Here is a 16,911-nt window from a genome sequence, read left to right as displayed (position 1 = left end):
CGGGGGCGGTCGAGCCGGCAGCCCTGGTTCCGCAGCATAGCTGGGCGGCTGACTCAGTCCGCCGAGGCCAGGCCGCGCCTGGCACCCTCGCCACCTGGCGCACCTTGGCCGCGAGGCTCCCGGGCCGGCGGGGCTGGGAAAGCTGCGAGGGCGCGTCCGGGAGCGAAGATCGGCGAGGGCAGTACCCTCCCCGGGGGCTGGGGGGGATGGGGGGGGAGACACGCGGGTGACCCTTCCCGGCCCCTGCTGGCCAGTGGGTTTCTCCGCGCGCTGATAGAGGGGTTCCTGTCAAATGGGCGGAACCTCTCCACCACTGATTGTTAGTCTTACTCTAAGTACTTTCCGTGTCACCTCAGCGTTTCCCAAACTGAAGACTCATCTAGGGCGCTGGTTTTCCCAGGCTGCTGCTTGGCGAAGTTGCATTGAGTGGGCCCGGGAATCTGTCTACCGAGCTCCGTTGCAGATTCGGCAGAGCCCATTCTATAGGCTTCTCCTTCAAATGGTGTCTGTGAGGAAGGGATTGGTGTCTTCGTTTAATAGTTGAGGAGTCGGAGAGGCAGAGCACCTTGGCCAAGACGACACAACTTTGAGGGGTGGAGGTGATTTTCAATTTAGACCTGAACTCTTAACCCTGAGGAATACAGCCTATTCCCTGATTTTCTAATTTCCCCCTTTCTTGTCTTTTTTCACTTGGGAGGGAGGGATGATCATGCCCCAGTCCTTCTGGTACCTGAGCTTGTTAGATCCTGGAAAGACACTGCCCCTTCGACTTGGACCTTGGCACTCTCTTCTCGGAACTGACAATATGGAGTCAGCAAAAGAAAAGGGGCTCTTCTGAAAAGAAATTTAAAAAATACCACCCAGTGTGCCTGTGCGTCCCCTAATACCGCAGAGTCAGTAAAATCCACTTGTTTGCCAGGGAGTTCAAAGGCCAAATCTTTTTTTTTTTTTTTTTTTTTTTTTTTAATAAACATCTCTTCGCAGACTGTACCTGAAATGTTCTCCCTTGAAAGATGAAATGTTCTGTTCTTTCCACTGTACCTGTTGATAGAAGTAAAGCAATTAGGGAAAGTGGTGAGCTTATTATCCAAACGAGATAATTGGTGAGGGCCAGCATGTAGGTGGCTTCCCAGGAGCTGGGGCTGGTGGCAGGCGTCATCCTCACCAAAATACCTCCCACCCAAAAGCACCTTCCTGCCTGGGAAGACTCTGTAACAGGCTCCAGAGACACCAAATCTCCATGTCTTTTGAACTAAATACTTGATAGCAAGCCCTGTTTCCACCAGGAAAGTTTTCCCATTTTCTAAACCTCAAGCATGGTCTTTCTTTGGGATTCCTGTAGAATTATACTATGTGGTTTTCCTGGCTTCATTTTAGGTCCTTAATCTGTTGAGGTGTTTTGTTGTTGTTTGTTTTTTTCACTTTTTGCTTTTTACCTAAGAATTCTCACATACTTGTCATGTATTTTTATCTGTGTAAGCCACCTTGAGTCCTTTTCTGAACAAGGTGGCTTATAAACAAAGTTTCCCACCTTAGTAGGGACATGTGTCAGAACGCCAAACATTGTTTTGGCCTCAAGTTACTTCTCTTGGTAGATTTTATAAACCTAATTGGGACTTTGTGTCTCTTTGCAACAACATCATAGTCCCTTGATTATTATTCAGTAATTTATTGTTTAAGAAATTTATTGAACACTTACTTTTTGATAACTTGAGAATACAGTAGTAGCAAATACAATACAAGCTCTGGATTTACAGCCTTCTCTGAGGGGAAATAAAGTTAAAAGCTATAAGGAACACCAATGATTTAATAATAGCTCTGGGAAGTGAAAGAAAAACAATGTTCCCCCATTGAATATATACATTAGTTTTAAGATGTATTCTGGTTTTAAGAACCTTCATATATGGAGGGAAATAAAAGGTATCTGAGGAAATACGTCAAAAGTACTCTTTTATTAACTGTTTACTAATAACTCAGATTTCAGCCAAACATCTAACATATATGTTGTAGATATAAAACAACTCTACAAGTTAGAACTCTTTTTCTAATTTTATAAATACAGGCTTAATTGAGACTTAGGTTAAGTAGTCCATAGTGTATAAATTAAACACATCTAGGCTGGATTCATATACTATGAATTACTTAGCCCTCACAGTGAGGCATTCAGGAAGCAACGTATACAAGAAAACTAACTTCATAAAAAGTGAGGTCTGATATCTGTTTACTGCCAGGACCGTTGGACTGACTATATATTCCCAGGAATTTCCATATAGGTTGGATTTATTCCAAAATGACCTAGTCCCGTCCTTATTTCCTCAATAGTTAGAGAGCAGGTGTAGCTATGTACTTTGCCAGACTTTGTGTCTTTGCTCCGCCTATCCCTCTTACCCAGAATTCACTTTGCTTCTGAAAGAGGTAATGTGACAGAGTGGTAATCTTCCTCCTCTCCTCCCCTTCTCCCTCCTGTCCCTCCTCCCCCTTTTCCTTGCATCTTCCAGGGTAACACCTATAGAGCATTTAGGTGTCAGTTGCTATTCCCAGCACTTTGCTTGCAAAAGCTCCCTGAATTGTCTCAACACCTTCTTGAAGAGACAGTGTTATTAGTCCCATGATAAGAAAACTTAAGAAAGAGAGGTCAAGTAATTTGCACCAGTTAAGAAATAAAAGAAAAGAATTCCAAGCCACTCTTCTCCAGCATCCGCCCTCTGCACTGGATTGCCTTTCAGGGAAATCGCAGTGCTGGAATTGAAAAAGCCTGTGCTGAAAATGAAGGCTGATCATGTAGTTTGTGGCATTTTGAAAAGATGCATTAAATTTTCTCAGTCTCAATTTCCCCATCTGTAAACTGGGAATAATAATACCTATGAGAATTTAATGTGATTTCTTATCTAAGGTCCCTAGAAAATAGTAGTCCCTTAATACATTTAGTTCTATTCTCTTTACTCCAATTATTCTTCAAAACAATGTTCAAACCTCATCTTCCTCTTAAGCCCTTCCAGATCTCTGCTACCCAGAATTATATACACAACAGAATTTAAAGCAATCATTTTTTCTCTAAAGGAAAATCCCATATTGTTTTTGTCAAATAGAAAACTTTAGGGATGTAGATAAAATAGGCCTGTGTCTAGTTAACAGTATTTAATTCAATTCCTTTTAGATAAGCAAACATTTATAAAAATAAAATTATATATTAATGTATAAACACTGCCTATTCCATTCATGTTTTATAAACTAATTTTATTCACATTTTAGCATGCAACTTTAATATCAGTAACTGCATCAGGAGAGCCACATTTTGAATCATCAGTGTTTTGTTTTGGGTTTTTTGTATTTTGTTTTTTGTTTTGTTTTTGGGGTTTTTTTTAGAGCATATGAGTTTCACTTCTGTCTAAATTTTTGAAGAAACTTAACTTTCTGAATTCTTTTATGATTCTGTCACCGGGAATGTTTACAAACCACAAGTTCCCACCAGCGTTATATTAAGAAGTTGTATTTTCTCCTTCATCCTAGATATGTACATTTGTAATCTCCACCAGTTTTTTTAATGCTTTTGAAAAGGATGCTTGCACTAACATAGAGCATGTACAACTAACTGTGAGTTCATACTTCTATAAGTAATTACTTCATCTGTTTTAAATATCTTCTTCTTGATTTTTAAGCCAATTCCATCAGATGACCTCTGTATGTATCCTGAACCAAGACTGATTGAAGATATTCAGGCCGCATGCCTTACACCCAACTCCAGTAGTTCAAGTACTTTGCAGTTTGGATTAATGTACAATAATTCTGGAAGGGTAGTGATCCTCGAATATATAGATTCCAGGTACCAGGCACTATTGCACATTTTTAACACTTCTAATCCTCTCAGCAGGTTTGGAAGGTAGGTACTACCATTAGCTCCTTTCTTAACCAGTGAAGAAATGGAGACACCGAGTTTATTTCACCTAAGAACGGTAAGGGAGAAAGGATTTGAACCCAGATAATGTGGATTCAAATCCCATATATGTCTTAAGCACTGTGCCTCAGAGAAAACTTTTAAAGTTTTGGCTGGAAAGATATCTTTTCTAAGGCCGATTTTTGGGGGGAAATGATGTGCCTAATGTTCAGGCTCTCTCTCGGATTTCCCCAATGACATTTGTTTTCGCCACTATTGGAGTAGCTATGTTAGGGGATTTTGCATTACAGATACTAAGAAACTTTTCTTATTACTTTTGTTATTCCCTGAAGTTCCATTACCTCTCTGGAGTACTCTTGACACTTATGGATACTTGGAATTTTTTATTACTATTTGAATTCCCTGAAGAGCTCATCATAGGGCCTTGGATACATTTTTGTTTCATTAAATTAAAGTACTCATATTCATTAGGTTAAACATTTGGTACTTTGTTAAAAGTTTTAAGAGTTGCTTTGAAAGTTTTACTAACTTTCTCACTACAAGCAAGCAGCCTGGTGGATGCCTACTGTAAGGCAGAGAAACGAGCAGTGTCAAATACGCAGTCAGTTAAATTTTACCAAAAGGTGATAAGATTGTGGAAATAATTTATTTTGAAGTATAAGTTTTCCAGGAGCGCCTGTGTGGCTCAGTCGGTTAATTGTCTGACTTAGCTCAGGTCATGATCTTGCAGTTCGTGACTTCATCAGTCTCTGTGCTGACAGCTCAGAGCCTGGAGCCTGCTTCAGATTCTGAGTCTCCCTCTCTCTCTGCCCCTCCCCTTCTCACACTCTGGCTCTCTCTCAAAAATAAATAAACATTTATATATATATTTTTTTTTTTCCAGAACTCATTAAATATTTTAAAACATGGTATGAATTGTCAAAAGGATAGAATTAGGCTGGTGGCAGCAGGGGAAAAAAAAAAGATGAATGAAGGAAGCAAATTTTGGGGCCAGTTTTAAAATCAGTGGGCCCCATGAACCTCGAAATTCTGATCTCAAAGCCTTCATCATTCTCTTGTGGTCTAAAAGAGTACATAATCTCTAGGGGTTTGCATCTCCCAGGAGAGAACACAGATACCCAAATCTAACTAAAGATATCAATTGTGTGAAAAAAAAACTTCACTCATACAACTTGAGAATGTACCATTCAATGAGAATTTTGTCTCTCCTGCTGCCCTGTATATCACTTATTTTTTAGACTGGAAAATTTCAAAGATATAAAAGATAAGATGTAAAAAAAAATAGAAAGTTTTCCTATAAAACTAGTATTTCAGAAACTTATTTGGGTACTAGAGATTAGAGTATTTCTTTGACACTGATACATATTTTACACTTTACTACTTCTGAAATGGGGATTTATCTTAAGATGGATTGCTGCTGGCCAGGCAGTAGTCATAGTATAATTTGTCATTGCCTGTATATTCGTGAACCTGACCACACATGTTTATATCGTCGTCATTTCAGTTACTTGCACTGGCAATCCAACAGTCCAACACATGTTGAGTTGTCATTTCCAATGTCTTTAGAAAGATTACACTAGGTTTCTGCAAAAAGTCAAGGAAACAGAACAATGTGATATTAGATGAAAATCTACATCTAATTCTCAAAGAGAATTTTTTATACATATATAATAAAAATTCTAAGTGATTTGTGTTATGTCATAGTTTAGGTCACAGTGATTTTTTTTTCTCATGGTTTAGAAAATATTCATGTATTCTAAAATACATTGCATTTTTTGGGTTCTTGACATCCAGTAGTTTCACCACTGCTAACATAAATATCTAATTTTATTTTTCTATAGAAAAAAGTTCATTAAGGAAAAACGATTATTAAAAGAAGTTCCAGAGAACCTAATTATTATCAAATGGATTTGCAGATGAAATACATTCACAGGGTGTAAAATTATTACTTCCACTTTGTTGTGTCAATTGTTCTCACATATATTTCCAAAATTGAGTTTACTAAACACACCAAAAATTATATTTGTACTACAGTTTGAAAATGCTCTATACCTGCATTTTTTTCCCTTTTTGCTAAAAATGCTACCCTCATAGTAGATAATTAATCTTGACAGTTCTTCTGACATCAAGAAACAAAAGGGGGGAGGGATTTAAAGAAGCAAAAGATAGAAAGGTTAGAAATACAAAAACAACAGCTAGAACTAGATCCCCTATAAAGCATTGAAATTAAACTATTAAAAAACTAATTTGAAAAGCATAGAATAATACCCATGTACAAGATGAAAACAAGGAGCGCCTGGATGGCTCAGTCAGTTGAGCAACAGACTCTTGGTTTTGGCTCAAGTCATGATCTCAAGGTTCCTTTAAAGCCCCACACTGACAGTACAGAGTCTTCTTGGGATTCTCTCTCTCCTTTCTCTCTTCCCCTCCTCCACTCAGGTATTCTCTCTCTCTCTCTCTCTCTCTCAAAAATAAATAAAATTTTAAAATTTTTTTTAAAAAGATACATGAAAAACAAGGAAAGGATTGATAAAACCTCCTACCACAAGGCAACTGTCATAAAAGCAGAGGTCACAAACTAGCTGTGGGCAGCATGAAGTCCAAGTATCTTTCAGAAGCACATAGAGCTTAGCAATGTTTAATTAGTTTCCCAGATATAGAAGATTTTATATTAAAATACGGATTTTCAGCTTCTCTTCAAAAATCAGAATGTCTGATAACACTGAGCTCCTATTCCCACAAAGCAAGTCTGAACCAACTGGAAGAATGGCTGCCCTTTCTGGATAAGACATATGTTCTCTAATCTGCTATAGTCCTATTCACCCTGTTTCTCCTTAAGGTTATAACTTCGGAGCTGTGGAGGTTGCAACTATGGGACATGGCCCGAAATTATGAGCTGTGGAAGACAGACTGTATGAGTGACAAACTTATGGATTTCTGAAATGGAAGTCTTAGAAATATACAGCCAAGGTCAAAAGTTAGTACCCAATATATTAAGAATGTTTCATCAGCAGAAGCAGCAGCAGTGTGATCGTCAAAATAGGTAGTATCTATTGAGTTCTTAAAGTCAGTCAAATAACATGTTAAATGCGCTGTAGCTATTATTCATTCAACTAATTTTTGTAGATGCTGTAAGATATGATGAGTCACAGATGCCGAGACAAACATAGACATACTTCACTATCTTTTGGGAACTCTCAGTATGATAGCAGAGGCAGATACTACACAAATTATTACACAAATATATATGTATGTATATGGCACATGTAAGTGCTATTACACACACATAGATATATATAACACATAGTATACATATGGTACATATACTACTTAGTATATCTATGCATGCATACATACACTTTTACATGTTTACATGTATATATAACATATACATGTATGATTATGTGTGAACCATATGAATCTGCTGATATTTGTCTATATTTAACCTCAGAAATGGTCACTGCATGGGGTTTATTTTAATACATTTAAATTGAAACTGGAAGAAATGTTTTTCTCCTATTCCCAATCTTTCCTTCATGCAGAGGGAATTTCTAACCCTCCCAGCCTCTCTTAGCTCCCATTTTCACATCTCTACACGCTGCCCTATGATAGTGGAGTACCCTGTTTATTGGGTGTCTTTGGAAGAAGGGCCTGGCCACATGAGCCCTGCTTCTTTATCCCCTTTCTTGTAGCATGGGCTGTCGTCAGGGAGCCAGAATTCTGTGTTGCTCTTTCAAGCTGTAAGACCTATAGGAGGTTTAAATATATTCAGAGCTTCCAGAAACTGACATGTTGTCTCAAAGTAATATTTGACTCCTTGTCTGCCTGATTCCTGTATATCTTCCCATTTATTTCAAACAAAGCACCCCGACATTTGTGGTATTAGGAATGAACAAGGTTATATGCAAGCATGCAAGCAAATAAAAAGGAGAAGGAATAATTTTTGATCAGTTTATCAGAAGAATCCTCTTTAAACAAGTGACGTTTACACTGAAAAGCAAAGGCTGGGTGGGAGTGAGCTATGTGTGCTCAGCTTGTGTGTGGGAGAGTACAGAGATAGGCTCCAGGCAGAGAAGAGCATTTGTAAAACCTCAGATGCACCAAAAGCAGGAACTTTGGAGGAACTGAAATAAGTTCTTTCAGCTAGATAGTGAGCAAATTAGACAGGATGAAGTTGGAGGGACAGGCACACGCATTGTATATGGCCTTTCACACCATGTCTAAGTTTGGGGATCTTATCAGAAGTCATTGGGATGGCCATCTATCGGCTGAATACAATGAGATGCAGAAAGGTTAAACTGCAAGAAACTGCAGGAAGTTAAACTGCAGAAAGGTTATACTGTTTGATAGCACACACATATGATTCCAGGGACCACTCTTTTAATTGCCCTTCTGTTCCTTCTGTCCAAAAGAAGTACACAGTCTAATCGGCAGAAATTTCAGGGTGTATGTGCATTTGTAGACTTTAACCTATCTATAACAGATATGACTAATGAATTCACCAGCTTGTTGAGGGATTTATAAAGAATGTTTGGTATTTATAATTTCATATCTCTAAGTTTGGGGAAACAAAATGGACAAATGAGTCGATTCATCCTTCCAGTTTCTACAGAATTCTAACGTTAGGGAAGATTTAATCTTTTTAACTGCAAGGCGCCCCTTTTGTGTTACATAAGCAAGTTCAACCATTTCCCCCCAAAACAGGTAATTCAACATAGATTGGAGGAAGGGGAACAGAGGATAAGAATGTCTGAGCACTTCATGAAAGAGTGTTGGTACGTAGATTGGACAATGAAGACACTGAGTTACTCTCTCTACATCTAAGAGTGTCACAAATGGACATGTGATTTAAAGCTTCATTCATCACTGACCTCATGTACAGTTTGTACACTGGTTACTAGCAACTTCTATGCTATCAGTGTCTGCTGTTCTTACTCTACAAAAAAAAAAAAAAAAAAAAAAAAACACACACACAAAAATCCGTATATCCTGTTTCTCTGTCTGAAAAGGTAGTATTCTCAGTTTCTTTAAAACACATTTTTTAGAAAAGATATCTATCTGCCATTTGATCATTTTCTCTGTGTGAAATATGACATACCATCTCAGTTATACCAAACAGCAGGTGCGCAGACCTTCAAAGACCTAACTCTCAACTTTGCATTTCCTTCACTCCACATGGCTTCTGCAGCATCCTGTGTAATGGTTTTGTATTTTTTCCTGTGGAAACTCTCCAACCCGCACTACTTCAGCTTCAATCTGGTTTAGCGATCAGAATACAGGGTGTCTGCTCAGTACATTTTGCAAGCATATTAAGGAGACCATGGCAGTCATGCTTGGTTGAACTTCTCTTCTTTCACTTGCAAAGGAACTACTACTCATGCATTCATTCAGCCATGAATGCTTGGCTTTTTTATTATAGTTACTAGGACACTGAAAAAGGAGTTTTTTGTTTTTATTTTTCATTCATGAAAGAAAGAAAGAAAGAAAGAAAGAAAGAAAGAAAGAAAGAAAGAAAGAAAGAAAGAAAGAAAGAAAGAAAATAACACAGTACTGGATGGAATCAGTCATTTGTCTTTATGCCCCAACTAGGGACGATTTCTACTAAACCTATAATTTTTAAAAAGACACCAATTTAATGCATTAGAGTATCTTCATAAAGTGCCAAGTGCATTTTCAAATAAAAAGCACATTTGTACAACTATCAAATGGGTAAATATTTTTATTGAATCGGCTGAATTCAATAGGCAATAATTAAACATAAAGAACTTTAGTTTCTCTTTCATCGTCTCTTCCAAACTGTGCTTTCAGATTTACTCTACTCATGAATGAAATACAGGGTGGATTCCTTAGATTTTCTGATCTGTGTCATTGAAAAGAATAGTCTAATTTATGTGCTCTAGCACAACAGACTAACTCCAGCCTATTTCATTCAATATAAAACATACTGTTCTCCATTACCACCCTCTTTCCCACAAGCCTGCTTCAGTTCTATCATGCTTCCTTGGGGTGGTGGGGAGGGAAGGATTAGAGGACTAGATGTATTTCTCTCAGTTACTCACCTTTTCCCTCATCTGCTAACTGCTGCATCAGACCCCTCAAGGATCAGGTCAATAGGAAAAGGAGATTGAGAGGAAAGGTTGTCTCTTAAGTGGTGGGTGCAGCTGTAATTTCCTGGCTTTTCCTCTCCTAGTTTTTCCTAACTCTCTCCCACTCCGCCACCACCCCCACCCCATAACCACTGCTGGAGTCAGGATTCTAATGGATGCTCCAGAGATGCTGGAAATATTTCCTCTCAGCCAGCAGCTTTTGACACCTCTCCTCAGGCCCTTCCTGGTACATTAAGTTTCTTCCACTAGACTGAGTGCCCACTTCAGACCTTTCATACAGTCCACAGTCTTCAGCAAATTTTAAGATACACAGATGGCATTTACTACAGATATGTGAACTCTCGTCCTTTTTTCAAAGCTGAAGCTCAAACTGCTGCCCATACTATATTAAACATGGCTAAGAATAGTAGGGAAGAGTCGGTGGACAAGTGTATCATTTGAGAGAGACAAGTTGTAAGAACACGTCACTACATCCACAAGGCTGGAGTCTTTCATTTTCAGGAGCCCAGGCATCTGTGCATGTGTGGGTGGTCATACTTATTAAATACTACCCATATTTATTAGTGCTGGGGTCATCTTTATTAACTATCCACATGCGAGTTCAGTGCATAAACTGTCTCTCATAATCCTCATACCAGCTCTATGAATTGGATTCTATTATTAGCCTCATTTGATAGATGAGGGTACTTAAAGGTTTAAGAGTTTAACTTGCCCAAGGTCACATACCTTATAAATTGTAGAGCTGGAACTCAGCTTAGTACCATTGTCAGATGCATAGGTCTTGCTCACCACAGTTACCACATCAGGCCACCTGCCCTTGGGACCGGACTGTGATTAGTTTAAGTAGTGACTAGAGCTGGGATATTTAAATGGATTCTTGTATCCATTGCCAAAGGTTTGCCCAGATAACAGACTTTGACAGCAGTTGTCATCTCTGTGTTATGGATAGAAATCTTTCACTGAGTGAGGTGTTTCCTGGGTACAGGCCTATACATGACTGTAATCTTCCAATTAAACAATGCAAAACAATAACAAGACCCAAGACTTCAAAGTCATCCATCTACCCCCTCACACAACTTCTTGCATATAGCATCAATAATCTATTCAACAGTGTTCTGATTAAAATTTCTTCTCATAGTTAATGAAATTTATAGTTTACTTAGTTATGATTTCTAGGAATCTAGCTATGCATTTTAAATTCCAGTTTATAGGTTCTTTGTGGCATCTCTGAACATTGGAGATAATCATATTATTCACAGTAGCTTGTGAAAAAAAATGGGTTCAGGTCATAACATTATTAGGCAGGTCATCCACAAGAACATGAATATCATGGTGAGTTCAGAGCACATAGATTTGCTTCATAGGCAGGAGAGCATGCCGAGATCTTGAAAACATTAAGGTTCTTGGCTATTAGGCCTACAGGGGTCTCAGTGGCAAGATTCAATGGAAAAAGAGAAAACCAGAATTTGGCCTGAGGACAGACCCTGGGAATCGTCATTATTTTAACATATAATGTCTAAAAGGGTGAAAGGAGTAAAGATAGATCCCAGAAAGCATTTGACTATTGACTTAATCTGATGGGATGGTTATGCCAGCAGAGAACCCATGCAGCTCTCCAAAGGCCCTGCTTAAGTCAGTCATAAAATTAGCAAATCCAAACTAAGGTTTTGTATTAGGTCTACATAATGCTTTATGAAAACTAGAGTATTTGTTCAAGTTTGAAAAATGGTTTCATCAATACTCTCTCCTAGAGATTTATGACATACATTATCATAGTAAAGTCTTTATGGGAATCCTGCAACACACACACACACACACACACACACACACACACACAAGACCAAACCTGTTTAATCTTGCCTAATTTCCCAGGTCTGTCAGATCAAGAGACCGTCTTTTTTTGTATAACACCTTTAGTTTGCCGAACCACACTTTCAGTAAAGCTGGTACAGTTAATTAAGGGAACCCCACATCTTATAGGTAAAGCTCAAAGAACATTATTGACTGTTGCTTCTTACAGCAAAACTATTGAGAATTTTTTGGTCAAAATGAGTTAAAGGAAATGATCTTTAGGATATTTCCAGTGCACAGCTATTCTAGATGTCTGCTCAAGATCCGAGGACCTCAAGCTGGAAACAAGGGCGACAAACTCAAGTGAAAATCATAGGGCCTCCAGGATATGGGCCTCAGTTGAAGGTCTGTCTACCTCTTCATGGAAATGAAATAAGATATCCTTATGACTAAAAATCAATTCTGGAATCCAATTCTACTCACAGCTGAGGGTGAAGATCACAAAGTTTATACCACAGAAAAAGTTAACCCAGAACATTTGTGAGTGGACGGTAGCAAATGCTGACATAAGCCCTAAAAGAGCTAGTAAAGTACCTTATGACCTATAACTAATTTAACTAGGTTAATTAGTGACATAACTTATAGAGAAATTCTTGAAATAGTTATTTGCCAAAAATAACCAATATAATTGAATGGGTTGACATACAGGTCTAACAATAAGACTAGATACTATTTTTGAAGGCTTAATTTGAGTCAATTACAGAGGTGAGCACTTCCATGGATTAAGTATGTTGATCCTCATAGAAGCCCACATTGTATAGAAGGGAAGGGAACCTGAGGATAAGAGACATTAAGGAATTTGCTCAAATTCATAGTGGCGATAAGTAGTTGAGTCAGAATTACGCACTCTATTCAAAAGCCCAGTATAGGATTTTTACGTGTTTGGGTTTTATGCTTCTTTGGATGTAACAACAAGAGACAAAATAACAGTTCCCTAAATAATACAGAAGCTTCTTCCTCTCTTAGTTCACATAAAAGTATTTCAGAACTGGATCAGGCTCTTGATCAACATTTGGAATTTATCTCATAGCCAATTATGGCTGCTCTAGTTCTCATCATCACATCCACATCCCAGCTGGTGAGAAGGGGAGAAGAAAATGCACAGTGTCCTTTTTTATAGGCCAGACCTAGAAACTGTACATTATTTCTACCCATAACCTATGGCCTAAAACTTAATGAAATAGTTACGTCTAGCTTATGGGAGGCAAAGAAATGAAATCCTTATGCTGGGTATCCATGTGCTCAATTAAAATTGCATCATTCTTTTTTACCAAATGAATAAGGGGAGAATGACTATTTGGGGAAAACTAGCACTTTTTGTCACAGTCATTAGCTACAAGCTATTTAATTATGGATCCCTACCCAAAACTGTGTTTTAGGTTTAGAATAGTTTATGTTAGGCAATCTTTTCTGCTAGAAATTGAATAGCAGAGCCAGTTGGCTGGAATGGTGTGAAGTCTGAGTCAACAAAAATTCTTTCTTCATATGGATGGGAGAGGGTGGATCTTTCTGGCATGATGGAAGATGCATCAAACATCTTCAAAAGTATTATAAAGTTGTTAGAAATTATTGTTGGATCCACCTAGAGATAAAAAATACTTGCTATGTCTCTATAGTGTTATTAAGATATAGATTGTGTTAAAGCATAAAAGATCAACATTAAGCTCATGCAGATGAGTCCACGAATGATACATGTCTATAAGGGTCAAGGAATAGTCATTTAAACTACTGACAGTCTCATTTATTTCTACTGGATTAAATGCATCATAAAGAAGAAAACGAAATACAAGTGATACTAAATACTAAATAGAGGTGACATCATAGGCAATAAAGAATACTTATTCTAGCTAAATACACAGATGAAAACCATCAGGCTTTCTATGAGATTATCTTGGACAATATGTGAGAGATAAATCTATATTACAGCAATCCATTTTAAAATCTGTGAGGATAGAACACATCAAAAAAATCTCACACAGAGGTGCCTTCCTGGCTCAGTTGGTGGAGCATGTGACTCTTGATCTCAGGGTTGTAAGTTCGAGCCCCACATTGGGTGTAGAGATTACTTAATAACATCTTTAAAAAAAATCTCATAGAAATTTCTATAAATGATCATTTTCCTTTGGAAAAAAAGTATTTAAAAAAAAATCTCTGGAACCACACAGAAATTATTGCAACTATCACAAGTAAATGGCTCAATGTTTAAATACCAAAATTTTCGGGGCACCTGGGTGGCTCGGTTGGTTAAGCGTCCGACTTCGGCTCGGGTCACGATCTCGCGGTCCGTGAGTTCAAGCCCCGCATCAGGCTCTGTGCCGACAGCTCAGAGCCTGGAGCCTGCTTCAGATTCTGTGTCTCCCTCTCTCTCTGCCCCTCCCCTGTTCATGCTCTGTCTCTCTCTGTCTCAAAAATAAATAAACGTTAAAAAAAATTTAAAAAAATAAATACCAAAATTTTCCCACATTTTGCTTATTAGAACTAATAAACATTAATGCACAGTGAATTTACCACTTTGAACAAATTAAGTCAATTTTTAAAATCTTGTCTTTATATAGCTCTCACCTATACAGAGTTCTGATATCTTTTAAATTTCTGTATTTTCATTTACCTTTCTTTTCTTTTTTTATCTTTTCAAATATTTTCCCAGGCATTCACTTTTATTGAGAAGAGCACTGCAAATAGCTACGTGTCATTTTTTGTTAGAAATTCACAGCTTTCAAATTCCTTTCATATGCAATTTTCATTTAGTCTTTGGAACTAATGCATATTAATGCAAAGTACAATATCTTATTAGAGATATCTGAAGCTCAATACATTTCTTAATTTTCTCTTATTTAACTAGTGAAATCCAGAGGTTCTGATTTATGACCATTTTAATTGTATGGAAGTTCTTCATGTACTCTGGAGCCTCCAAAGCATTAAATGTCACTCCACACCTTTTCTAAGTTCTTTGGTGCCATAAATATCATTTCAAGGAAAGTAGGTTTTGTGTTTCCTGGGAGACCAGGTACCCACAGCAATATTCTTCAACAAACAAAGGGCACATTTATTCTTCTTTCAATATTATAAAACTTGGGAGAAAATTTTGTATTAAATCCTAAGAATCATAGACCGTGTAAATATATATATTTTTTACATTTATAGTGGTGGCCTCTGCTTGGAACCTAGGTATTTTTATCTTTGTATTTGGATAAGTTTGGGTGCATCTGGAGGTTCTATGCCAGTTTTGAAAATCTTTTTGTAGCAGAAGACTCCTTTGTCCAAATGAAATCTTCAGAGGAAATGAAAATGAAACAAATAAAATTGATGATAATCTGGTTGAAGGAGGGAAGGCATGGGGGTGGGACCTCTTCCCCTCCGTGGAAGTGTGGGTAATTCTAAGTACTTCACTCTACCAGTGACACAGATTGCCCTTCAGCTCAGCCCATGACTCAGACCTCTGCCATACGGTAGGACTTGTCATAAAATAGACGCTAAAAGTGAAAGCTGTGCTGTACAATCTAAAAGATACTGAGAACCCAACACAAAAATAACATGTAAAGTGCATTAAAGAAAGCAGCCCTGGAGAGTGAGGGTTGTATTATGCCGGAAATTTCTGGAGCAAAGAATGGCCACAGTCTACTGAGCAGCAAAATAAGTAGGATGGATCACCATTTGGACCTTCGAGGAAGACCTCACCTTTGACGCTTATCAGCAGGACCAAAGTTTCATCACAGCTTTCAAGGCTTCGGCAATAGACATCACAAAAAACCTGAGAAGTAGAGGAAACTGCAGGTGCCCCATAGTAGCTGACAGGGTGTTTCTTGAGGACATGTAAGGCCACCCTTTAAAACACTCTTAAATAGAGGAGGGGAAGAAGGAGGTAAGGAAGGCCATCTAAACCCCTTTTATTTGCTAGAAGCTGTATAAAAATGAAGGTATCAGACAGGGTCCAGTCAGGAAAACAGAATTCACATTCAGGGCTTCAATAAGGAAGATTGAATAATAAGGAACAGTGACGCAGGTATTGGAGCTTTGAGAGCAAGAGGGAGACACGAGGGTAAACTCAGAGCTAATAAGAACTAGCAGGTATTGCCCCAAGAGCTATGGGAACAAAAGGCAAAAGATGGAAGTTACCAGAGCAGCAGCTTAGTGGAGGAACCTCATAGAGCTCAGACTCAGACCTCTGATCAGGGGCATCCACCTGGCTGGTGCTGGTTTCTCTAAGGCAAATGATGAATCTTGTCCTAGAGGTGCCAAACGGAGTGAGAATAAACAGTCACTTTGGCTGGGCAGTGCTGAAAGATAAAATAAGAAAGAAGAGGAAGGTTCTTTCTGCCCTTCCCCTCCCCCTCCCTTGTTTCTAAACTCCCTCTAGTGACTCCTTTTGGCAGAATGTAATAGGACATTAGCTAGCAGAGCTGTACCAACCTCAGGCTTGCAGAAAGACATATTTGGGGCAGACACAATAGATAAATACAGGAAGCACAGAAAAGAACTGTGTGCAACTCTTACTACAGCCCCATGTTTTTTTCTCCCAGGTTGGTGTGATAGTACCTTTGGTGATCTATATATTGTTAAAATTTTGATTCTGTATTGTTCAAACGAGTGGAAAAGCATAAAAGAGATAAATGTACTGTAAAATTATTCTCAGAAAAAAAATAGTTTGATAGAAATTATGGCAAAGCCCTTATTTTTGCAAGATATTTTTCAACACTCAATTTTATATATTGACATAGTATTATTAAATTAACTCCATTCAGTGTCTTGGGGATATATTTTTCAGACAATTGTAGACACGTTAGACATTTTTAATATTAGAGGCTTGACTGATAATGCCTGCTCTTAAAAATTTTATTTTTTGTATTTTTAAAAATTTGTTTAATGTTTTACTTATTTTTGAGAGAGAGAGAAAGAGTACGAGCAGGGGAGGGGCAGAGAGAGAGGGAGACACAGAACGCATGAAGCAGGCTCCAGGCTCTGAGCTGTTACTACAGAGCCCACCACAGGGCTTGAACCTATGAATCACGAGATCATGACCTAAACCCAAGTCAGAGGCTTAACCAACTGAGCCACCCA

General features: G+C 38.2%; 1 protein-coding gene across 1 annotated transcript in view; it reads right to left on the bottom strand.

Moving 5' to 3' along the window:
- The window catches only part of ARAP2 (ArfGAP with RhoGAP domain, ankyrin repeat and PH domain 2), a 213,653-nt gene extending 197,519 nt beyond the window's left edge, over positions 1–16,134 (bottom strand). The window contains exons 1-2 of the mRNA XM_042984792.1: positions 16,017–16,134; positions 992–1,041 (exon numbers count right to left, since the gene is read on the bottom strand). The gene's annotated coding sequence lies outside the window, so the exon portion shown is untranslated. The remainder of the gene's footprint in view (positions 1–991; positions 1,042–16,016) is intronic.
- Positions 16,135–16,911: the final 777 nt, after the last annotated feature.

This window comes from Panthera tigris, chromosome B1 (genome assembly GCF_018350195.1).
Source record: "Panthera tigris isolate Pti1 chromosome B1, P.tigris_Pti1_mat1.1, whole genome shotgun sequence".
NCBI classification, from domain to species: domain Eukaryota; kingdom Metazoa; phylum Chordata; class Mammalia; order Carnivora; family Felidae; genus Panthera; species Panthera tigris.
Note: the sequence above shows the minus strand (reverse complement) of the source record. Positions and strands in the feature narration are given on the sequence as shown.